This window comes from Lissotriton helveticus, chromosome 5_1 (assembly GCF_964261635.1).
Source record: "Lissotriton helveticus chromosome 5_1, aLisHel1.1, whole genome shotgun sequence".
Classification (NCBI taxonomy): domain Eukaryota; kingdom Metazoa; phylum Chordata; class Amphibia; order Caudata; family Salamandridae; genus Lissotriton; species Lissotriton helveticus.
Window position 1 is genome coordinate 1,697,614,795 of NC_136065.1, and position 24,646 is coordinate 1,697,639,440.

The 24,646-nt window shown below is 48.1% G+C and overlaps 1 protein-coding gene across 2 annotated transcripts in view; it reads right to left on the reverse strand.

Moving 5' to 3' along the window:
* Positions 1–24,646, reverse strand: part of DCAF11 (DDB1 and CUL4 associated factor 11) — a 717,991-nt gene that overhangs the window by 684,895 nt on the left and 8,450 nt on the right. The gene's annotated exons all lie outside the window — the stretch shown is intronic.

The window sequence follows — 24,646 nt, forward strand, 5'->3', positions numbered from 1 at the left end:
TGACATTCAAGGTCCAAATTTCCAACCTGATCGGATAAGCACCTCTCATGGTAAAGAATGATGTCCCTCTCAAGGTCTCATCTCTGCACTGCCAATCTCTCTTTGGCGTACCCTCCTAGCCCACCTAGTCAGTCCCCATCACAGTCTTATCCTCTGCGCATGAGCAAACAAGATTACATACAAATACAACCATAGACAAAGTAGATAAACAGAATCGAGCATGCTTCCTCCAACTTGGGGATATTTTCTGGTGGTAATACCACATATGACACCAGAATATAAGTTTAACAACCCTCAACGACCCTTCTCTGAATCGTGAGCTCAGAACCGCTCACCACCCCAACTTGCAAGGTGCCTGTCGCCCCATAGTGACAATTGAAAATGTGGATGGGCTATTTCGCCACTGCGTGCCCAGACGATCATGTATCATATCACCAGCCAGAAAGGACAGCACCCCAAGTCCAACCTGACCGGGCCTATTCCTCTCCCAGTTATCCAACCAACAAACATTTCACCATAACCACCATAACCACAACTTGGATCTGGTGGGAAACTCCAACCCGAGCTTCCCACCACAAGTACATAGTGCAACCCTCCCTGAAATATGTTCATATGTCCGATTCTGACCCTTGACGCCTCCGTCAGTCCGGAGAGGCCCAGCCCTTGGTGTGTCGATCTGTCCCCTGGCATCCAGTCTTTTTTTCTTTCTGCCTCACCACTCGCCAATCCTCCAACCAGTCTAGGCCTCTTCCGGGGAAGAGAAATGCCACCACATCTTGCCTTCAGAAATTACCCAAAGTTTGGTTGGGTAAAGCATCATGCATTTTATTTCCATGTCACTTAATGCTCGCTTGACACCCTCCAAACGTCATTTCTGCTTCTACATTTGGACCGTGAAATATGGAAAAAGTCTTATAGTCGCATTATCGACATTTAGATCTCCATGACTCGGGCCACCTGCAGGATTGTATCCTGGTCCCTATAGTTGAAATATGCACACAATAATGGTGTGTGGTGGTGCACCCAGTTTTGGTGTAGGGCCCAAAGCCCTATGGACCCTCTCAATCGAGAAGAACTTGGACAAGTGCTTGGGGCGAAGGGTATTAAGAATAAAGTCCTCCAGAAAAAAAGCTCTGGACTAGGCACCTCCATCTCCGCTGGGACCTCAACCACTCAAATGTCTTTATTATCTCTGGGACCTCCCTTTCTGGTCTGCCAACTTCGCCGTCATAAGGGCATTTTGTTTAGACAGGGTGTTTACTTGCTCCTCCAGTCTCTTTGTCATGGACTGAAGCCCACTAATCTGAGGTTCTGCTGGCTTCACTTTTTCAGAGAAATTGCTAAAGTTAGCCCTCAAGAGGCTGACATCGATGGTGACAGGGTCAAGTTTATCCTCAATTGTATTTTGGAGCCCTTGAATCACGGCCGTTCTTACCCTTAGGGATGGTGCACCAGCAGTCAAAGCCGGATCATCAGCCTCTGTCTCCTACTGTGTAACTTCTGTGGTAGTGAGTTGTTGTGCTCTATAAAGCCTATTTTTTTTATAAACTAACTTTATTGAGTTTTAGATCAGCCATGCTGGTGAAATAGAGTACATGGCACACATGTGGTACAGCACTGAGCGTGGTAAACAGTCCATACAAGGCAAGGCATCTGTTAATAGTAAGACAGTAAACACAGAATATCCACCAGCACAAAGCTACATCTAATTCATGTTTCTAAGAATAGCCACTGGCTTCAAAGACCACCTGCTCCTGATGTGTACACCAATCTATACCCCGTCACCAGCTCGACAGGGCAGGCGATCCAGGGGCCATCCATTGCGCGGCTATGTCCTGCTTCGCCAACAGAAAAGCTGTGCCCAGGAATGACTTCTCAGCCCTCATGCCCCCAGATCTCTTAAACACCCCAAGGAGAACCAACAAGGGAAAAAGGGGAACCTCCCATCCCAGCACCTCTGACAACTTCTGGGTCACACTTGTCCAGTACTTGAGCACCACAGCGCAAGTCCACACCATTTGGTAAAATTCAGCATGATCGGCTCTGCACTGAAGACATGCGGAGGTGTGGCATAAACCTTCCCGGCACACACGGACTGGGGAAAGGTATACCGAGTAGAGGTAGTCGGTCTTAATAACAGTTTGGAGGAGGTGGTAAGCTCTTGAGGGGCCATCAGGGCGTCCCACCAATCCTTGTCCTCCACGGGGCCCATCGAACCCTCCCATCGGTTCCTAAGATGGTCCAGTGAACCAGGAGAGTTAGTAATGAGTGTGCAGTAAATCTTAGAAATCCGGCTCTGGTCCAAGTGCCCCATCAGTAGCTTAGCTTCCAGGGGACTGAACTCCGGGAGGGTATCAGTGGGGAGAGAATGCGCATGGAGGGCATGTCTGAGTTGGAGATATTTATAAAATTGAGTGTGTGTGAGGCTATATGATTGCCAAAGATCTTGAAAGGAACGCATATGCGTCCCTGACAATACATCGACAAATCTTGTAATTTCAATGAGGTCCCAAGAGCATAATCCGCTGAGCAACTTTTTCCTTCAAACAAGTGGCGTGCCAGAGTGGTGTGTGCTGCGTAAGTGTGGCCTCTCATTGTACATGTTGAAGGGCTGCCTTACATGCTAGGAACATCACTCGGGTCACCAGTGGCAGTGAGAGAAAGATCAGAGACCCATGGAGCATGGCTTGGAGACAGGGAAAACCAAATAATGAGAGTTCCAAATGGTAGGCGGAGTCCTACCACCCCCATTACACCAGTCATGGAGTACAAGGAGATTGGAGGATAAATAGTAATGCCCAGGCCTCCATCACAGGGTCCTCGTTGACAATACACAAAGTCAATGCATGGCAGTGAGCCCCGCCCCAGAAATGTTTTAGCGGCACTGTCTAATGCAGAGAACCGTGTCCAGGGAAAGTGAAGTGGTAAATTTGGAAAAGCATAAAGGAAGCGCAGTAGATTCATCATTTTGTAAAGGGGTATGCACCCCAGGACATTGAGGGGGAGGGTCTGCCACTTAATGAGGTCTGACTTGGCTTTCTGAACAAGAGGCTGGAGATTAAGGGCTCAGGTGAGCTCAAGGTGCAAAGTGATCCATATGCCCAGGTATTCAAAACTAAGCAGACAAAGAGGAATTGTAGTTAGCTTGCCAGAGCAGTACTTAGGGGGTGTCAGGGAAACCAATATTGACTTAGAGGGGTTCATCTGGAGATCAGAGGCCTGCTTGAATTGTTCGAGCAACAGGAGACATCTGGGTCCATTTGCCGGTGGACGGGCAAGATAAAGCAGGAAATCATCCACATATATAATGCGCTGGGGTCCTCAAGGTCTGTGCCCCATACCCAACCAATGTATTGGAGGTCTGTCACCATGTCCTCCTCCTCACCCCCAGAGGCAGGATTAGAAGTCTGCTGAGAAGAGGGAAGGAGAAGCTCTCGGGGGGGCCATGCAGGTGAGTGACTGTCCCATCCTGCATCCCTTCTGCGGATGGTTGCGATGTCTGCGCGGCATGGGCAGAGTCTGCGTTGGCATCTCCCAGTGTCACAGGGGGTAGGCGACAGGACCATGCAGTGGACGTTCCTCCGTGAGCCACTGCCAAGCGGATTCAGGTGTGTCAAAGAAATGCGACTTATTGAGGTGGAGAACCCGGAGGTGCACAGGGAAGAGCAGGAGGTATTGAAGTCCCATCGCTCTCAGCTTTTGCTTAACCTCTGTATATAAGCACGTTGCTGGACCTCACTGGTATAATCCGGAAAGAGAAGCACTTTGGTGTCTCTGTATCGGAGGTCAGGATGCTATCGTGCCTCTCGGAGAATGGCATCCTTATCCCGGTAATTGAGAATGCGGGCAATTATGGGGCGGGCGAGGCCCATGGTGGAGACTGGTGGGGCAGGGCTCGATTGGCTCTCTCGATGTCAAACCACAAGGAGAGACGATAACCGGGCATCCAAGAATTAATAGAGTTTCCACGTGGTCGACTACCTACTGAGGATAATCACCCTCTGCCCGCTCTGGGACACCATACAGATCTATGTTGTTGTTCCGAGAACGATTATCGGTGTCTTCAGTGCGCCTATGGAGATCCTCTGTTTGAGTTAGTTAAGTGGAGATCTGTTTTTTTGAGAGTGGAGATGTCATCTTCGATTGAGGAGAGCAGTGCCGTGGCGTTATGCAGATCTTGTCGCGGCAGGGCTACATCCACTCTAACCTCCCCAATTTTGTTCTACATCTCAGCCTGTGAGGTCTGGCTCACCTGTAATATCGCTGTGAGGTTAGTAGTGGAGGAGATGGCCTGTTACCATCCGGCCGGTCGGCCTGGGGGACCACTGGAGGAGCCAGCCGTGTACTGCTCCATTTTTGTCTGTGTCTGTGCAGGAACAAAGCGGGCTGCTCTGTCTTTGTCCATCGTGCTGAGGTGGAACGCGGCATGACTGGTGGCGCGGTAAAGCCAGTGTCCTGGCCACTGACTGACAGCAACACTGGAGAGGGATGTGGACGGGACGTCCTGTCCCAGGCGCGCAGCCTCAGATTCCAAACACAAGGAGCAAGTAGTACACTGACTGACAGCAACACTGGAGAGGGATGTGGACGGGACGTCCTGTCCCAGGCGAGCAGCCTCAGATTCCAAACGCAAGGAGCAAGTAGTACACTCAGTTAGCCTCAAGTGGGTGCAACTTTGGGGGCGTCCAGTCTGTAGGGCCCCATGGTCAAGATTGCTCCCTGAAGAGGAGACCGGAGCCACAGTCGCCGAAGTGAGCCTCTCCCCAATTCAGAGCTATGACCCTAATGGCCCTATCAGTCACTGGCAGCACTCCAGCCTCAGGAGGGGAGGTGGCATCAGGATAGCACAGCAGGAAGCCAATGGATGCAGGGCTAAGGTCCCCCCAGGCAGGCTCCAAGGTGCGACAGGGGAGAACCACAAGTTCCATCCCGTCCCACTCTGCCAGTTTACTTCTGGATTGTTTGAGATACCGCTGAGACATGGGGTCCACGTCGGAGTAATGTAAGTACGATATACTTTTTTCCGGTGGATTTAAAAACATACTACAGTGCCACAATACCTTTGCGAGACTGCAGTAGCGCCAGAATTTCTGATTTTTATTTCGATTTTTAATTGTCTTTACTTCAGAAATCAGCGACACTTATCCAGTGTCACAGAGGACTAGGTGGATTTTCTAGCCTCTTAAACGTGAGTGGCGCAGTTTCTAACACTTCACCGCACTAGGTGTAATAGTTCTTTCTCAGATTCTTGAGCGTGTGTTTTGATAGGCTGTTCTGCTTTTGTCCGATGCAGATTGCCTTCTGGAGGACTTATCTGTTCCTCAACTACCCCTTATCGGCATATTAGATACTCAGCACATGTACAAGGTAGGCACAGTTTGACTATGGTGACAGGATCTTAACCACAAGATACCCTGTCAGCGAGCAAATACTAGGCTGATTTTTTTTTTTTATTCCAAACACAGTGAATATCACCCTGTCTGTGTCACCCCTTTAAAGTGGATGCAATTTACACGTCTCTCCTCTACTCTGGTGAGCATTCCTCAGTTCGTAGTACACATTGGAGTCATTGTGTCCTTACTCCTCCAATGTGCCATTTGCACTGTCCCCGCCACTTTTCAGCTCCTCCTGTATAATTTCTCTCAACTCTTAAACATCGCTAGGAGGTGCCTGATGTATATTTGTTCTGCTTTACCCCCTGTCTAGAATCTACAATACGCATTCATCATCAGGTATGCTGTATACTTAGTTATGCTCAGTTGTGCACTCTTATCTGGCGTCATTAGAATATTTCATTCTTTATCCCTTTTCGTTCCAGTCTGGGAGACCTGGCCTGTAATTCACACGTGACTTTCTCCTCAGTATCCTAGACCTCGACCGGGTTGGAATTATCACCGGTACCGGGGTGAGTTCCCAGATTTTAGTCCGTTCTACTAGAATTATTCTACTTGAATAAATTAAACAAATAAATGATATAAGATCAGTGGATTGCACTTTGTCTTCCACTCTCTTAAATCTCTGCCCCATTTTTAAATGATGGTCTTTTAATAAAAATCCCCCCCTTTTGTATCCTCTCATTGTAGATTGCACATACCGTCTATTACGACTTGGGTATATGTTTCTCCCACCTCCATCTAAGGAGAGATTTTATGCCACCACTCTGTGAATTGGCTTTTGGTGGCACCTGTGTGGGTGTGTGTCACATGTACTTATGCGCCTCGACTAGGCACATGCTCACGTGGTGGTAGTGACTGTATCCGCCACAATTTTTTCACTAAGGATACACTTGTGCATCCACACTGTATTGTTGTGCATGAATATTCGCTCACTTGACAACATATGGTACCCCCTACTCAGTAATCACATATAGTGGAATTTTGTGGCACATATAGGAGTCCCTGGAGTCTCCTCCGTTGTTGGTTTCCACGTATGCCGGATGATTCACGGTTTGCGCAATCGTGTGATCTGTTCTATAACTAAACCATGTATAATCTGTACTGAGCGAGTTCCTTTTGTATCAAATCCAGCTCTGAAGAGTCGGAGATTAATGTTTCTCTGACGAAACACGTGTCGGCTTGCTGTTTCTTTGTGCCAACAAGCATTAAAAGAAGAAAGAAAACACACAACGATTATTGCGTTTATGTGCAGAATAAAACTTACTCTGTTTTTGATTTTATGTGTGCACAGGACTGTTGCAAATGTTACATGTGGTTGGTGTTCCAAACACAAAGTAAGGGGTTAGTAGGGTCGCCCCTTTCCTGTTAGCACCATATCAATTAGTTTTATGTCCATCTACTTCCGTACACTTTGCAGTGCGCCATTGTTTCCTTTATACTAAAACCCTTTCGATCAGTATCGCAACTTTGGGGGCATCCAGTCTGTAAGGGCCCAAAGTCAAGATTGCTCCCCCAAGAGGAGGCCAGAGCCACAGTCGCCGGAGTGAGCCTCTCCCCAATTAAGAGCTATGTCCCTAATGGTCCGATCAGTCACTGGCAGCACTCCAGCCGCAGGAGGGGAGATGGAATCGGGATAGCACAGCAGGAAGCCATTGGATGCAGACGGTGCAGGGCTAAGGTCCCCCCAGGCAGGCTCCAAGGGGAGAACCACAAGTTCCGTCCCGTCCCACAGACGCTTGCAGAGGCCTCAGTTGGGTTATGGGCTCGGGAGGCGGCATATATTACTCTGCACAGACTTCGTAGCTGCCTCCTTCACCAAGGTTTATGCTCAGTCGGGCCGTGCCCCCAATGCTAGCACGAACAGGCTTGGCAGTATGGCAAGTTTGGGGGGGTGCAATTCAGGAGGCTGCAGCCCTCCACCAGTCCCAGGGCCAGGGGTCTTTCGCATCATCTCCACAGGCAGACAGTTTATAGGCAGAGGATGGTGCCCAGTCGCAATGGCTAAATCATGGGCGGGCACCCTCCTCGCTATGATGAAAGGCGCCTCCCAGGGCCTGGGCCGGCCTCCGACCTCAGCCGCTGCAGGGGTCGCACCTGCCCAGCCTCTACAATGGTGCAGCTCGACCAGCATCAGGCCCCAGCTCAGGAGATGGTAGGGCTGCAGCAGTGTCCCGGAAGTCAGGCCGGGGCTATAGCTGCGGGCCGCTCCCCCATGCGGGGCCGTGGTGACCCTCTAAAGCCTATTAATATAACACATGAGAAGTGGAACTGCTCACCTCATACATTGTTATAGCCACCTACTACTGGCTAGAGCACACATTTCTTATCCACTTTCCAAATTTAACTGCTTGACATCAAACCTAAGCATGATTACCTGCATGAGATGATACACTGTCTGTAAACCACCCTCTCCATCTCTCTCCCTAGAATTACTTTCCCAGAAGCTGCTCTCCTAAGCCACAAGCCCATGTTACACCTCACTCGACTCTCCTACTCCTGATTCATGGCATTCCTCCATGCACAGTACCTATTACACATCGGACACAGACAAATGCTATGTGAGCACAGATACCACAACACAACCTAAACCACAGTCTCCAGAGCTGGACTTCACGAAAACAATGAAAAATCATCAGAAGAAACACCTCCACTGTCCCCAATATGGGATGGTAACTGTAAGAAAGTGCCTCTGTATATACTGGACCAAAGTAAGGTACAGTGTACACAGAGTTCACAGTCCCCAGAGGTTTGGCAGGGGCTAAAGTTAGATATAACCTTACTCTCTAAAGTGGTAGCTTGGGCGAGCAATAAGGCAGTATAAGAGGACAGTGTAAAGCATTTGTTGTACACACTCAGTCAGCAAATGGTCTCACACACTCAATAACTGAACTCTAGGCCAATGGTTTGTATAAATATATAGTTTTATTTTAGAACCAACAAGGTATCAAAATATACTTTCTCAGAATGAGTTACTTTAGTTAATTACTTTTTCAAATAGGCAATAGACTTTTGAGTACAATAGTTATAGTTATGCAATATGCAACACAATTTCAGACACAATGTTACATTGAGGTCAATGAACATTTCTAGTTAAATGCAATTAATTACTTTAAGGATTACTTTTCTAACCACTGGACTAGATCCTAGATTCAGTCCTGGGACATCTCCTGTAAACAGTTAAGTGAAAGCGTTTTGGTTACAGTAGTGATTTTTAAGGAATAATATTGTATTTTAAAAGTTGACAAAAACTTTTTCACATAGAATCACCAATGTTATCCTGTGGGAGGAATGCACAGAGCAGGTAAGTAGTGTTATCGTTACTTTTTCGTACTCAGTGTTGGATACTGGTGCATCTCCTGTAAACAATTGAAAGAATGCGTTTAGGTCAGACAGGCGATTTTTAAGGAATATTTGTAAGTTTCCAAAATCGACACTTAAAAACTTTTCTGGTGAAAACCAGACAATGGATTCCTTTGAAGGAAAATTGAGTTAACAGTAAATCACGGTTATAGTTACTTTTCGGGCTCAGTGCTGGACTGAAGGATATAGCACTGGAATCTCTCCTGATAACAAGTGAGTCAATCGGAATTCGTTGTTCTGCTGATTTTAGATGAATATTTTAAAGTTTAAAAACTCCACACTTAAAAGAATTTCCAAGTGAAACCAGTCAATGTTACCCTATGTTACCCTATGGAAGAAAAGTGAGTTATCGGCTTTTGGGTAAGTACTTGACTGGCTGTGTTAAGGTTCCGGGCATAAACTCAGGGGTCTCCCAGGGTCAGGTAGGTACAGTTGGTACACCCTCAGCGGCACAGGGGCAGCCGAGTGCAGAGAGAGTTAGGCCCAATGTTAGCCTATGGGCGGCAGGGGGCCTTTGGTTGGTGGCAGCTGGCAAGCAGGCCACGCGGCTGTGGGAGCTGGGCTCCTGGTCACTTGCTCAGGGCAAATGGGGAAGTAGATTAGGAAAAAGGTTGCACTGCCAGGGGCACTCGGGCAGCTGGTTGCAGGGTGCTTTTGAGCCGTCGGGCACACAATGTTATTCAAAGGAAAACTTGGAAGATGAACAAAGGCTGCAGGCTCAGGGGACAGATATTCTTCAGGAGCGACCAACACTTCGAGGGGTAAGTTGGGATCTTGGAGGATAGGTAGGCACCCCAGAGTTGGGCACAGGGGGCCGTGGGGTGCCAGGTGCAGGGGTGTCTTTTGACGTCGGTAAATCTTACCCTCTGCTGGTCGCTGTTGGAGGGGTCCCTTGTTGTGAGGCTGCAGGCATCGTCTGGGTCGTCAAGGAGGGTCCTTAGGCACTGGATTTCAGGTCACAATCGCTGGGGGGATGTCCTCGGGCTCGGTGGGTGCAGAGTGTGCTGGATTCGCGGTTCCTGGCTGGCACCAGGGGTGTTGCTTTTTTAGCAGAACCACTGCTCGTGGGAGTCCCAGTGTTGGTAGAGTCACAAGACAGTCAGGTTCTCCAGGGTTTTTGAGGTTGCGGACCACTGAAGGGGCTGGAGTTTCGCAGGAACAGGCTCAAGGATCAACAGGCCTGTAGGTCTGGGGCCAAGTCAGTTGGTGTCGTCCTCTTGTTAGCAGCTGCACGGCAGGACTTCTGGTTCCTTGATCTTCCCGCTTGTTTCAAATTGGGATCTGAGAAAGGAAGGTTCAGGGTGCCCCTAAATACTACATTTAGGGGCGTTACAGGTAGGGCAAGGGCAGGGACCAATGGGTCCCTGTCCTGGGGTAAGTTTGCCCCCTATCCTGCTCCTCTCCTGTAGGAGGGGGGCAGGAGCCTATCTCTGAATGGCCAGGGCTCCCCATCTTCAAGATGTCCGGAGCCCAGAGTTGTGTTTCACCTCGCCTCTCCCACCTGAAGGATGGAGTTGGCACATGCTGGCATACCCCCTTTCCTTACTTAGGGTTTCCTGCCTGTCTACCACCAGAGTGGGGGTCAGAACCAGTGGGGGCCAGTTGCTGAGTACAGCAATTGGCCTGGGGAAGATCACAAAAGGCGGCCTGCCTTTGAAGCTTCCCCTGCCCATCCTTGGGGAGGAGGCTTGGCACCTCGTCCCAGGTTGTGCATTGTTTCAGGCCCCCAAGAGCGGCAAGCTCTCGACCCAGGGGTCCAGAAACATGTCTGGTGGTGGCAGCCTCGGTAGCCATGCAGTCAGGACACTGGGAGTGGGTTAGGTCTCTAAGATGCCCTCTGTAGTGCATTTGGCATTAAATCCCACACTGGCATCAGTGTGGGTTTAATGTGCTGAGAAGTTTAATATCAAACTTCTCAGTCTTCAGTGTAGCCATGATGGTGGTCATAATGACAATCTCCCAGCACCATATACTCTTAATGGCATCACTGCACTTACAGTGCCCAGGAATGGCCCTGGGTACTGTAGGGGCACAGGGCTCATGCACCTGTGCTCACACCTCTAGCATAGTGCACCCAGCTAGAGGGTGACTGATGTATGCCAGGGCAGTGTGTTTGTGGGCATGGCACACAGGGATGCGTGCCATGTCGACTCTTCGTTTAGTTCTGCACCAGGACACTCGGGGCCAGATGTAGGTGGCCAATTACCGGTCGGTAACGGCCGAATTCGGCCGTTACCGACCGGTAATTGGATTTTGAGATGTAGGAGCATGCTCTACAGAATCGGTATTTTATCGATTCTGTATTTACAGATTCGGTAAAATTACCGAATCGGTAAATACAGACTCGGTAAAAATACCGAGTCTGTAAAAGCATATGTAGGTAGCACATCTTTGAGTGCCGCAGGCCTTTCAGATTCGGTATTTTACCACCCATTCCAATTGGGTGGTAAAATACCGAATCCAGGTGTGCATGCACATGTGTGCATGCACACCTGTGCCATGTGACACACAGACATGCCCTTAGGGCATGTCTGTGTGCCACATGGCGCACATGCCTATTTTTGGGGTGCCAGAGGGTGTCAAAGTGACACCCCCTGCACCCTTGCAAAAATCGGTATTTACCGATTCTGTAATTACAGAATCGGTATTGCCCATTGATTCCTATGGGCTGCAAGGCCCATAGGAATCAATGGGCAATACCGATTCGGTATTTACAGAATCGGTAAATACCGAATCTTAACGATTCGGTATTTACCGACCCTGAAATACCTACATCTCCACCCCTCTATTTTACCATCTCTTAAATACTGATTCGGTATGAATCGGTATTTAAGAGGTGGTAAATTAAACTTACCTACATCTGGCCCTCAGTCTTCAAAGGCAGTGTGTGTGTCAGGGTACAGACCTAAGAATGCATTCCTCTCGTTGCTTAGCTTTGCTTTCTTTTTATTTGGTGGCTATATTTGTTTTAGGCTGTCCAACATGTCTTTGTCCCTCCTATGGAGCATAGACAGTTTATTCTTCCATGAGTGCTCACTTTTTGTAAACAGGCCTTTAAGTTTGGTTCTTATTTTGTTACATTCGCTGTGCATTCAAAGACAGACGTCAAATGTAATGCTCTGTCAAGTAAAGAAACTTGGTATTTACTTTTCTTTCTCAGACTTCAAAGTGAGAGGATTCATCTGACAATCTGGTGTGAAGGGAAAAGCTTTTTTCTAGCACACAAAATTTAAATATCTGTAAAGGACTGTGCAAATATTTTTTGAAAACATCAGAATTGGAAAAGCACAAATGAAGCACATTTGTTTTCATTTTGAAGTGTGTTGGAAACAAATATTTTAATACAAACAAAACTAATCAATACACTAGGTGACCCATTTACACACATTATAGTTTGTGAGCTGTATAGTTTTATCAGTAAAACTGTAAGTCTGTGCAAATGTAATGGTCATTTCATTTGAAAATGTGTTTTCTGTAATGGTAGTGCACTACCACACAATGCATACACCACTCTATGCCACTCGTTAAATAACACTCTGCTCCGCTCTGGGCCACTCCACTCTACACCACTCCACGACACTCTAATCCTCCCCGCTCTATTCGACTCCACTCTATGCCTCTCAATTCTATGCTAATCTGCTCTACATTGCTCTGCTTTACGCCACTCTATGACACTCCCCTCTATGACACTATATGCAACTCTTCAACACTCTGCGCCACTCCACTCCATGCCAATGTATGCCACTCTATGACACTCCACGCTACAAGACTCTACTCCACTCTACAGCACTCTATATTCCTCCACTCTAGGACACTCCGCTCTACGAGACTCCGCTCTACGAGACTCTACTCAACTTTACAACACCCTACTCCACACCATACTACTCCACTCAACAACACTCTACACCACTCCACTCTACACCACTCCACTTCACGCCACTCCTCTCTACTCCATGACACTCCTCTCCATGACACTCAACACTTCACTCCACAACAGTCCACTCTACTCTACACCACTGCACGACACGCTACTCAACTCTACAACACTCCACGACATGCCACTCTTCTCTACGCTATTCCCTTTTAGCCATGCTGAACAGCAGCCACGTCCCATTCAACAGCTCTCCTGGTCGTGCTACCCCAGTTTTCAGCAAAATAGTGATCAATGACTTCCGTCACTGCACCCACAAACACCGGGTCCGACAGTGCATCAACAATCATCCTCCATAACGGCACCCCAGTAGTCTCTTTGTTCATTCGGAAAGAGACTAGTAGTGTTGAATGATCAGAAGCGCCAAATAAGAAGCATTTTACACACCCAGCATCATGGCACCCAAAGCCAAACAATAATCAATGTGGCTATGCATTCTGGTAGCAGGTACATAGCAGGAATAAGTTCTGGCCTGTGGGAAGCGCACCCTCCATACATCTTGCAGTCTCAGTCCCCCCATCAATTTCCGAGGACCACTTGTCATTCCTGACCTGGCATCAATCTTGGGGGGGGAGACGATCTATCTCACTATTTAGCACACCATTAAGGTCACCAGCCAGAATTTTTTCTGGTCCCACATGTTCCATAGTCACACTCAAAATTGCCCCAAATAAATCTAAACCTTCAAAATTGGGGTGTAGACATTCACCAAGGAAGCAGCTAATGCATCCAGTACCCCAGATATGATCACATAGTGACCCTAAGGATCTAGTTTCAGCCCTTTCTCCAAGAAGGGAGCACTAAGCGCAGTCCAAATAAAGGCCCCCATCATTGCTTGAATATGACTTTGAAAAGAGTTGCCCCTACCACCGCACCGGTGTGGCAGGTGCTTAATACAGGCTCCTCATGTGTGTGTCTCCTGAAGGAAGGCAACGAAGACCCCATACCGACAGAGATAAGAGTAAACCCTTGTTCATTTGCTAGACTGGCACAGTGCCCGAACATTCCAGGTCACAATTTTCCATCTGGTAGCCATATCATGCTTAAGCTATTTGCGCCACCGTCCCACTGCGGTCCCCACACTCGTCACGCCCACCCCCATCAAACATGTACTGTAACATATATGTATAGGTACCATCATAGAGCCAGACTCCCTCAATCCCCCAGTCAAATACTTGATCCCAAAATGGCAGGCAATTCCCCCCACCCACAGGCTTTGAGTCCAACCTACGATGACAAAACCGAACACGGCCAACACTTAGATCCTACTGCCCCGACTCCCCCTCTATAGAGTAACCCTGGGTGAAGTACTACGCTACGCTCGCATAGTTTGCGCTACTTTGCACTACACGAAGTGCACGTAGCACAGTGCAAACACGCGTAGCGTAGCGGTCATTTTTTGCTTGCTCACTGTCCTCAACGTCAAGTTGGCAACCACAAGTGAGCAAAATGACATCCCGGCGAGACTTTTTCCTTGTTCACGATCAGCAACATCAAGTTGCCAATCGCGAGTGTGGAAAATAAACCTCCTGGCGAGATTCTCAATGCGGGGAGGTCAGGTTTCTCATTGCGAGTGGTCACGTATGCTTGGGACCGCTCGCGATGAGAAATTACCAGTCCGCGTTGAGAAAGCTACCGCTCGAGTAGAAATCTACTCAAGCGGCAGAAAACGACCTCTTGATGCGGTTTGCACTGATTGCACAGTGTGGACAAGCATCCGGCACTGTGCAATCAGTGCGAACAGCATTTTGCACAGTGCACTACGCAGTTAGTTCGCGTAGCTACGCGTAGTTCGCGTAGTTCGAAGTCCACTTTATGTAGCTACGCGTAGTGCTACTACGCCCAGGGTTAGAGGCAACTGACTCAACTGAGTGAAACGCATAAAGCAAAGGACCTAGCAACCTACCAGGCCAGCGAGGCCAGAGGCTCTGAACCTGCCCATTGGACCGTGGCCCACTTTGCCCTCCCACTAGTACATTTACCACATTGCCGACTTTAGCATATGACCTATGATGGAAAGAAAAATTAATACTACAATCACTCCCCCACACAAAGAATGGCAGGAGCATTTTCCAGACCAGTTGACCTCATCCTGGGTATGAATGCTGTGAAGAAATCGGGAGAGAATGATAACAATGTATACTCTCAATCAGCTGAGGGACACAACATGCGTGCACAATGCCCATGCCATCATCTCGCTCCAGAGCCGTGGCGTCACTTTGATAATCTCGGGTATTGCTGTGTGATGTGAAAGATTCACAGATGTCAGGCACATAGTTCGAGTCCATTAGAGGTCCATCTGAGCATACCAAAATTCGCCCAGTACGACGGATGCATGAGCATGGTAGTAAGTCCGCTGAGTGTCTGTGAATTCTAGTTTTCTGACATTTGGCACCACTCTCAACACTAGCATGGTCTGGGGGTCCTCACCGAGGCTGCCCCCCAGTGAATCCAGCCAATCATTAGCCTTACTTGGAGTGACAAAGAAATACACTTCCCCCTTGTGTTGCACCCTGAGTTTCTCAGGAAACATAAGGATGTAGTGGCGATCCCTTTCACATAGCAGTTTCTTTGTGGACATTAGGTCTCTGCGAAGGTCCTGCACCTTGCGGGTTTAATCGGGTAACACCATAATGTTTCAGCCTTCAAACTGGGGGGCTCCGTGAACCCGAACATGTTGCAGGATCCCGTCCCTATCTCTAAAGTTGAACAAGTGCGCTATGAGGGCGCCCGGCTTTGGTGGTGGAGCCAGTGCTCGATGGGCCCGTTCAGTTGTGAAGAATTGCGTGTGGAGTTTTATAGAGCAGGAACTAGACCCGAAGGTATCAGAGCACTCTACATGAGCAACTGTTACGTTACAGACGGACACATACATTTTTGTTAGGCACAGGGAGATTAAGTGATTTGCCCAGAAGCACAGCATGTTGAGCGTCCCTGCCGAGACTCGAAACCCGGTTCCCCAGCTCTGAGGTCGACGGCCCTTGCCATTAGCCCACATTCTCTCCACAATTTTAGAATTACCATCTGTCTCAGGGACCCTCTCTGACATTTTGCAGAAATCCGTGTGGAGTAAACCCACCTCAAGTGCCCCAGTGTCGATTTTTGTTATGTGATCTACCTGGAATCCCTTTTTCACTGCCAGGATCTCTGCCATTATGGACGCTTCTTGCTCCCCAGGGGGGGGGACGGCTTCGCTTGTCTACCCGCTGCTTCCTCCACAGGCAGGGGCTGGGCATAGTTATCTATTTTGTTAGCCTAAATTGGCTTCAATGGTTTTTCCTTGGTCATGTGGGTGTCCCAGTACTATAGCCCTGGTGCAAATCTTGTCTCCACCCAATAAATCAGTAAACAGGAAACCCTATTCTGTCGTTTCAGGTCAGGCACTGGAGCGGAAGGGGGCACGGCAATTAAGGCGACTAGCAGGGACCCAGGACCACCACCAGTAACTAGGGTTGCCCATCCATCATCTTCCAAACATAATGTCCCGGCTCCTCCACTCAGCAGCACCATGTGTCAAAATTGCCCCACAGCCCACTAGGCCCCAACTGCATGCCCCTTCTCCTACAGGCATTCTCATTAGTGCCTCTTGTATCTCCCAGACTGCCACAGAGACAGCCCTCAGTGGCCTGCAATCTGACTCCACCAGTCCACAATTGCCTTGTGTTCCAGGAGTCTGCAGAGATCACCCGGGCCATCAGTCATCAGGCCGATTGAGCCCCGGCCAGTGGGCACGACGGCCACAGTGCTCTTACTGCTATAGGGGGCGAACAGTTGGAACGCCAACAGAAGATGATGGAGGATTTTTTGATGTGCGAGTGGGAACTCCAGGGAAACACGTCTAGGCATCTTGCCTGGCCAACCCATTCATCATAGAGCTAGTTATCTGCTTTGTATTATACAGGGTAAACCTCTTCAGGAGATTTGGACTTATCTTGATATTTCTATATTTCTATATGATCATGTTGCGATTGGTTTACATTTATTTGTTTTTATATTTATAATGAAACCCTGCTAAACTCAGATTAAGTTGTCGAGTGGGTTATTGTGTGACCACATTGGTTACACTGTATCGAGATGTTAACAAGTGATGGTCTCTTTACCTCTCATGCTGCTATAGAGGTCGTCGATCTGGAGATGGATGTTTGACTGGGCCCGAGCTCCATCAAAAACTTGGCAGGCAACCCTTTTTTTGGTTTTATCTGCAGTGTCTGTAAATAGTAGGTTGTATGATGAACTTTGAGACTGTTCTCTGCTTTAAAATATCAGAGCAACAACCAGTGAGATAATGAACCCCCGAGAGGTGCAAAAACAAAGAAAAGAGTCAAATATCAGAAAGGGCAACTTAGGCCTTTTGTCACCTGCCGAAGCATACATGCTTTTGGCAGACTCCATGCTTCCTTCACAGAGGATAAGTGGCACACGCTCCACTAGACACAATCAGTTAATGTTCTGTCAAAGAAGGTCTTTGGCATTTGAGAAGCCCAGTACCACAAGAGAAAGGTGACAATAGAAATAAAAACAATGCTTCGAAGTAAACCCAGTAGCTGAGATAGATCTCCAGAGATTAATTAGGAAAGATTGTAGGTGCCATCTAGTGCCAACCATCACAGGAGCCTTCCCTCTCGCCCTCCTGAGGGTGTCTTTTAAAGCCATGTGCTACTGTCATAGAATTCTGAATACCAAGGGTCCTCGATATCGCGTTCCTTTATAAACCTTATTTACCTAACAGACATCTTAAATCTGCAGGGCTTTTTCTAGCCTGCATTCTTACTGTGATAACAGTCCGCTCCTTTTGTTTTTTGGCCACTAAGATGTGGAAATCTTTACTCTTATCACATAGACAGAAAAAATCTGAATTTTCCTTTCGAAGGAAATTAAAAACTTGGCTGTTTAGACTAAGCTAAGCGATCAGTTGTTAGTGTGTCTATCTGGTTCTGTTCTGAGAGCGAAACCTTAGAGTGGGGACACTTTGTTAAGAAGTAACCAGGCGCAGTATACATTTACATTATTTCATTATTATTATTAAATGTTTGATCCCAAACCAATGATCACATAGAGAAATGATTGTAATGAGCCTTTGCATGGGACACAATTTAGTAATCAATTAATTCATTTAGGGATTTTGTAGCGCATTACCTCTTTCACTGGTTACCCCAGAGCGCTGAATGAAACAGATGGGGCATTAGAATCTAGTCAATAAAGTGTGAGTTCTGGCCTCATATTCTTCTGTCAGAGCCCCAAAATTTGAGTGGTTTAATTTATTGCAAGTTGGAACAATACATTTTTCAGGGATTTTATTAAGAGGTTGTAATTTGGCTCCACCCTGAAGTATGGGATTCAGTGAGTTCCACAGTCTGGGCCTCTGGACACTCACAGATTTGCTTGTATACTTATTGTGTCTGTTAAAGTGGCCATGCAAAGCTTGTGTCCAGGTTGGCATCTGCAGCCTGGGTAGGCAGTTTTTAAACTGGCAGTTCGACTTAGCAAAATAAACCTTTTGCCACGCTTAAACCTCTAGCTAGTTTGAGAGTGTTCATTCTCGAGGATGGCCTGGGTGTGCCTTATTCCGAGCTATATCATTTGGCAGCCAGATACAATGGCTCTCACTGGTTAGGCAGGTGTGATCATTTGGAGACTATCAGGATCAAGAATCCTGAGGCTGGAGGATCTTTTTGTTTTTTTGATTTTCAGAAACCTTTATTGAGGATTAGCAAGTTACAGTCTCCAAAAAAGCAGGGCAATAGGTCAGTTATATACAAACACATTCCAGAATCTGCCTCTGCATCAGCTTGCATTCCAACTCCGTCTACTTAGTCGAAACAACTCCCCTCCCTCCCTTGTGCACGTAAGTATTACATTGATTATGGTCCTTTTCTCAGTTCCTACTGGGCCAAAGCGTCACTGTCCGCGCCCAGTCTCTGGCCAATCATGTTCCCTTGATGACTGGAAGTACAGCGTGCTTCCTCCACCATAGACACCCTAAACATGCTCACATCTCCTGTGTGCCCGTCCTCGCCTGTCCCAACATGCATCACAGCTCAATTTATTCTTCTACATGGTCTCCCCCTTCCTTCTTCAATTAAACTACCCGTCTCGCTCATGCCCCCCTCAGCAGCAGTTCGCGGTGCAAGAAGATAGGTAATCAATGGACCCCAGATATTCTTGCGTCGGGATTTGTTCGGAAGCATTTCTGCGTAGCCATGGAGTCGTTCTTGCCACATTGTCAAATCTGTGATCCAGCACTTGAATTTCAGCGCTCTCCCCTACCCCATCTACATGCCACCTGTCGCTTGGCCAGCAACATGCCCATTGCTAGGAATTTCTTATGCACCGTCTTCACCTCTCCATGTAGGCCCAGCAGAGCCAGCAGTGGGGACGGCGCTATCTGTTCTCCTAACATGCCAGACATTCCTGCGAACACTTCCTCCCAATTGGTCGCGTCTCTTGGGCAGTACCACACTAGATACATAAAATCTGCTCCCTCTCCCCCACAGCGTTCGCATCTATCGTCTGCTCTGAGGTGGAACTTATGCAGCATGACCGGAGTATGGTATATTCTATGAATGAATTTGTAATGTATCAGCCTGAGTCTACTGTTATTGGTGATAACTTCCGTCTGCATGCAACAAATCTCCCATTGGTCATCAGTTAGGGGTGTTTCTAGATCTTTGTCCCATTCCGTTCTAGCCCACAGGGTCTGAGGGGGGGGGTGGGGGGGGGTTTGTTCATGACTTGCCTATATAAGTGAGATATGACAAGCCCAGGTGCCTCAGATTGCAGCATCATGTGTAACGGTGGAAAAGTGTCAGGCTCCCCAGGAAATGCAGGAGTGATGGTTTTAAAGCTTTGCCTAAGACGGGTGTACATGAATGTGTCCATGACTGTGGGTGTACCCATCCCAAAGAACTGTTCCTTGGTGCGAAATTGACCCCCCAGTTACAGGTCCCCCCAGGAGCTGAAATTTAGTCTGTTAAACATCTTGCGGCACAACCCTTCATGTGTGACCTGCAAAACCGGGTTCCGAGCCAATTTCACCCACGAGGAATACATCATTGATGCGTTTAATTTCCTCACCATCCACCTCCACCCCGTAACTGTACAATCTACCGTAGTCGGGTCCCTTCCCTTCTTCACCTGTGTAAAGATGTAGTTCTCCGGAAGTATTGGGCCATGTGGCCGTCCTCCACCGCCAGGTGGGCCATGAAAGGGAGTGGGTGATACCAATATACCGCAAAATGTGCCAGTGCACAATAATAGTACTGCTCGAAATTGGGGACCTCAAATTCGCCCTGGCGGTATGGCAGCATTAGAGTGGCTAGGTTAAGCCTTGTCTGCTTCCCTCCCCATGTAGGTCTAACCAGTTGTGCTCTGAGTGTGTTGAAGAAATATCTTCCGGGGTAATAGGGTCTATTGATAAACAAGTACAGAAACTTAGGCAGAATTGTCATTTTGATCAGGGATATCCTGCCACCAATCGACAGCGGCAGTTTAATCCATTTAGAGACGTTATCAGTTATTTTATCTATGGCTACTCCATAGTTAGCCCGCATTAGTTCATCTTTATCTCGGGTGACATGAATTCCCAAATATTTGAAGCTCTCCGTCTCCCAAATCAGGGGATAGTATAGTTGATGCCGGACCGCCTTTCTCGTTAGGGGGAATACTGCAGACTTGTTCCAGTTAATTTGCACCCCGAAATAGCTCCGTATTTAGTAATTTCCCTCAGTACAGGGTTCAAATTTTACTGGGGTTTTTTAATATAAAGGGTGATATCGTCTGCGTACAGAGAGATCAATAGTTGCCGAGACGGGTATATCAGTGCCCTATGATTATGGTGCTGCCTAAGTTTTGCTGCGAGAGGTTCTATAGCGAGCCCAAATAATATTGGGGACAGCGGGCACCCCTGCCTCGTGCCCCTTGTTATGGCGAAGGAGGCGGATCTGTGTCCATTCAGCAACACCATAGCCCGAGGGCGTTGGTATACTAATTCTACCCATCCAAGGAATACTGGCGAAACTCCTATGTACTTCAGGGTTCCCATCAAGTAGTCCCACTCTAAGGAATCGAACGCCTTAGTGGCGTCTAAAAACACCGCCACTGCTGCACATTCAGGGTCAATATCTTGCATTACCGCTAGGAGGGTTCTTAAGTTGTGGGACGTAGCACGGTTCGGGATGAATTCCGCCTAGTCAGGCAGAACCCGGCATTCCATTAGCAAGTTCAGACGAGTGACCAACACCTTCGCCAATATTTTAGTATCGCAATTTAGCAATGAGAGGGGCCGGTATGAATCACAGGAAGACGGCTCCTTTACAGGCTTCAGTAGTGAGATTATCTGGGCTTCCCTCATAGTTGCAGGCAGTCTACCCTCCTCCAGTGCTTCATAGTACACTGCCTTTAGAATAGGTGCCAGTAGCGACACAAAAGTCTTATAGAATTCGACCGGCAGCCCGTCTATGCCCGGTGCATGGCCCGGGTTCATGCCCATGATTGCTCCCTTAATTTCGTCAACTTCTAGATCCAGCCCAAGGAACTGTTGCTGCGTGTTACCTAGCCATGCAAGGGCTGTGTCTCCGAAATATTGTGGTAGTTCCAGGGGCGTACCCCTCTGAGATGTATAGAGTTGTTTATAGTACTCAACAAAAGTGTCCATTTGCCCCTTTAAGTTCCTATGCATTTGCCCCTGTGCGTACTGTATTTCGGTCACATAGTTTGTAAACTTAGAGGGCCTTACAATTCGCCAGTACCTTTCCAGGGCGGTCTCCCTCACCATAGATCCGTGCCATCTGAGATTTACCCCTGAACCTTTCTTCCCTTTCCGCCGCCTCATCATATTCTGTCATTTTGGCACGCATCTAGGCCCTCATGTCGTCTCCCGCCCTTCCCGGCGCTATCTCCTCCTCAAGGTTTTTAATCTCCCTTTCCAGCGCACACAATTCCCTCCAGAGGTCCTTAAGTATACCGCCTCCCCTGGATATGCACCATCCCCGTGCCGTGACCTTAAAGACCTCCCACACAGTAGTGAGGCTTGCTACTGAAACTATATTTTTCTCAAAAAATTCTTGGATGTCCTTTTCCATTTTTGCTTTAAACACGGCTTCGTGTAGGTGCAAGGGATTGAGTCTCCAGTTTACAAACGGGGCCTGAGAACATGGGGTCTGCAAAGTCGTCATCACGGGCGAATGGTCAGAGTAGGTGCGGGCCAAATGTGCTGTTTTTTTCCAGCCAGTGTGCCATGCCCACCAACATTATAAGGTAGTCAAGCCATGCCCAAGTCGAGTGCACTGTAGAGTGGTGTGTCCCTTCCTGCCGGGTGGGGTGCTTATACCGCCAGGCATCGAACAAGTAATGGGTGCCTATTATGTCCTTTAGAGTGCGATGTGAGTTAGAGTAGTGCGTTGGAGAAGCATGGGATCTATCTTGCCGTTGGTCTACTACAGTGTTGAAGTCCCCTCCCATATAACATAAGTGGTTCCTATTTCTTGGATTTTGCTCCATAGAGAAATTAAGGCGTGTGTATCGTCTGTGTTAGGCCCATAGTAACTTGCAAACGTCACCTCCTGAGAGTTAAGCCGTCCCCAGAGCAAGCAATATCTACCTTCCCTGTCTGTCTCTGACCCTCTCAGCACAAACTGCACTCCCTGCTTAACTAATATGCCTACCCCCCCTGGAGTAGCTCGAGTAGGACGACAGGCACTGGCAGGACGCCCATTTCGTCGCAAACCGGGGCATCCTTGTCGGGTTTAGGTGTGTTTCCTGTAGGAGGGCCACCTTGATATGGTGCCTATCTAGATATCCGAGCACTTGTCTCCGTTTCCTTGGATTGTTCAACCTCCTTACATTCCAAGTCATTACTATTATCTCACTGTCTTTCTTCGTGACATCAGACATTTTCTCTGTACATGCCAGTATTGTACACAATTAACTCCCCTTCAGTGCACTCCCCTTCCCAAAATAATAACCCCCACCCGTCCCCCTCTCCCCCAACCCACTCCGGCTCCCCCAACTTGCCAGGCATGCCTTCCCACCCCCCGCTACTTCCAACTCCCCAAGGATTAAGTCTATGGGGTACGCCCTCATACGGGGTACGCTAGGGGACAACACCTGCTTTCTCACCTCCCCTATTTCACCCAACCATCGCTCCGCTCAGTAAAGCGGACGCTTTCAGCGGGATGGAGGTGAGTGACCAGGCGATACAAATCACAATGCAAATATCATAAGTGTACATCCCCATATAAAGAAGTTCTACTAAGTGCCAGGTTATCTTGGGTACTTCGGTAACAGTCAGGGTTCTCAGTCTGCATTTGCCATGGGCGAGGGGCATCTGGACCTCCTATGCGCCTCCGCCTCTTGGGATGCTACCCGGCGCGTTTTCTTGAGGTAATCTTCTTCTTGCTGGGGATTACTGAAGAAGTGTTGTCTTCCATAATGTGTAACCCGTAGTTTTGCCGGATACATCATGGCATACGGTATGTTTTGCGCCACCAGTTTTTTATTGCCTGCAGCGAATTTACGTCGAGCCTCTTGCACCACCGCCTGTGTAACATCTGGAAAAAATGCCAGCGTAGTGTTTTCATATCTCACTGACTGTTTCTCCCGAGTCATGCGCAACACTGCGTCCCTGTCTCGATAGTTCAGGAAGCGAACTATAATAGGCCGTGGTGTTGCTCCCGGCGGAGGTCGCACCGCAAGCGATCTGTGCCCCCTCTCAATGATCATGTGTGCGGAGAAGGCGCCAAACCAGTCAACAATCAGTTTCTCCATGAAGTCCTCCATTTTGCCAGTATTGGTGGATTCAGCCAGGCCAAGCACTTGCACGTTGTTCCACCTGGAGCACGCCTCCAAATCCTCATTTTTATCTGCGATCAGTTTAAGCAGTTTGTCCATCCGGAGCATCTGTTCTCTGCTCGCCCTCGCCCCATCTTCCAGATCCGATACCCTGGACTCCACTTCTGTGAGTCGTTGGTCATGCTGACTCAATTTATTGACCACTGAATCAATTCTGGCATTCATTGTGTCCATTTTCGCTAGACGCCACCGCGAGTAGATGCCGAATATATTTCTTCCTTCTTGAGTTATCGCTCGTGTACAAGGTAGCAGTCAGATTGAAGAACTGCCTAAAAATTCAAGCTATATACGGCGCTTGTCTGTACCTGAGGAATCCTAAAATAACAATTGGTCATCTTTGGAACTTGAATTTTATCTTAATTTTGATATCATCCTTAAAATAGATTTCCTTTGCCCAGACGAAGTCTTTTGGCTGAGGAGCCAGACGAAACACGTGTTGGCAAGTCTGTTGGTTATCTGTAACGCTGGAGAACCCTTTATGATTTGTATCCATTGATTGGATTGGAATATGAAACTTGGACTGGAATAAATAAAGACGATACGGAATTCATAATATTTGGAAAAGTTTATTATTGATTGGGACATTGCTACTTCCTAGTATTGCTCAGGTTGAGAGATTGTATTTGCATTTTCGCGTCTATGGACGTGAGGCTCTGTTTCATCCCTATCAGCAGCGTTTTCCAGTCTTCTTCCTGCTGCTCTGGCGATTCCGTGTCCGTGTGCTCCAATGACTTGGAATTGGGAGGTCTGCGAGTGACAAATGTTAATTTGACCTGATAAGCGTTGGTACGCCCCATGATGACTGCCCGCCACGTGTCTGTGGCTGCGAACAAGGAAAATGGCCACTGCTGTCTTTCAGTTGGAGGTGCCTACTTCCTCAGGCTGCCCCGCCTTGGTGGCCCACCTTGCGGTCTGGGGTGCAGGCCACACGCGATATTTTCTGTCTTCATATGTCACCTAGGGCAGTGGCGGCTGGTGACATTTGAAAGTGGTGGGGCGGAAACTGATAATCATACTGCACCATTGCGAGCGAGCGCAGCGAGCGAGCCCGAACCCCCTAAGGAGGGTTCGGGGGGATTTCCCCCCGAGAAAATTTTGAAAAAATAGTGGA